The sequence below is a fragment of the Octodon degus genome, unplaced genomic scaffold (genome assembly GCF_000260255.1).
Source record: "Octodon degus isolate 3935 unplaced genomic scaffold, OctDeg1.0 scaffold00008, whole genome shotgun sequence".
Lineage (NCBI taxonomy): Eukaryota > Metazoa > Chordata > Mammalia > Rodentia > Octodontidae > Octodon > Octodon degus.
This window is the reverse complement of record NW_004524584.1, coordinates 17,255,006-17,256,023: the sequence shown is the minus strand read 5'-3', so window position 1 is coordinate 17,256,023 and position 1,018 is coordinate 17,255,006. Positions and strand designations below refer to the sequence as shown.

At 42.4% G+C, this 1,018-nt stretch overlaps 1 pseudogene; it reads left to right on the top strand.

The window, feature by feature from the left end:
- The first annotated feature begins 308 nt into the window (after positions 1–308).
- The window catches only part of LOC111813546, an 11,686-nt pseudogene continuing 10,976 nt past the window's right edge, over positions 309–1,018 (top strand).

Genomic DNA, 1,018 nt, shown 5'->3' with positions numbered 1-1,018 from the left:
TCTAACAACTCTACTTACACATTTGGAAACTTAGTTTAAATGGACCAATAGATGAACAAAACAGTGAAAGCAAAGTATAAGAATTCACCCAACATGAGCCAGATTTCATTGGAGAATTTTATAGAAATATTTTGTTTCAGGGGCTGTGCTCCGAATGTGAGCAGAGGGAGGCTGAGGGTGTAGGCCTTGGTGTTCTGCACCTGAAAAAAACGAATTGAAAAGCTTTGCACTGATGTGGAGACCACTTCCAGGCTTAAGACTAGGAAGAACAAATCCACAAAAGTTCTCGGGTTTTGCGAGAAGAAGCAATGGTGAAGTCAAAGTTCCAGAACTTCCAACGCTCTGGTCCAGGAGCTTTGACAGCCACAACTGACAGTGCAGTTATGGCCAAGTCCAAGAACCATACTATGCACAGCCAGTCCCGAAAATGGCACAGAAATTGCATCAAGAAAACTCAGTCACAAAGATACAACTCTCTGAATGGGGTGGATCCTAAGTGCCTTTGGAACATGCATTTTGCCAAGAAGCACAACAAGAAGGGCTTCAAGAAAATGCAGGCAAACAATGCCATGGCCATGAGAGCACACGCCAAGGCTATCAAGGCCTTCGTCAAGCCCAAGATCATCCCAAAGGGAGTAAACCGCAGGCTCGCTCGACTTGCCTATGTTGCCAACCCGAAGCTTGGGAAGCGTATCCATGCCCTAGCAAACAGAATGCAGCAAATCATCAAGAAGATTATGCATGTCCACCAGGTTGGATTCATCCCAGAAATGCAGGAGTGATTCAATATATGCAAATCCCTAAGTGTAGTACAACATGTCAGCAGAACCAAAGACAGAAGACACATCATCATCTCAATAGATGCAGAAAAAGGTTTTGACAAAGTCCAAAACTCATTCATGATAAAAACAGAAAATCAGAATAGATGGTCTATATCTCAATCTGATAAAGACCATCTATGGCAAACCAACAGCCAACATCATACTAAATGGACAAAAATGGAAACATTTTACTTTTT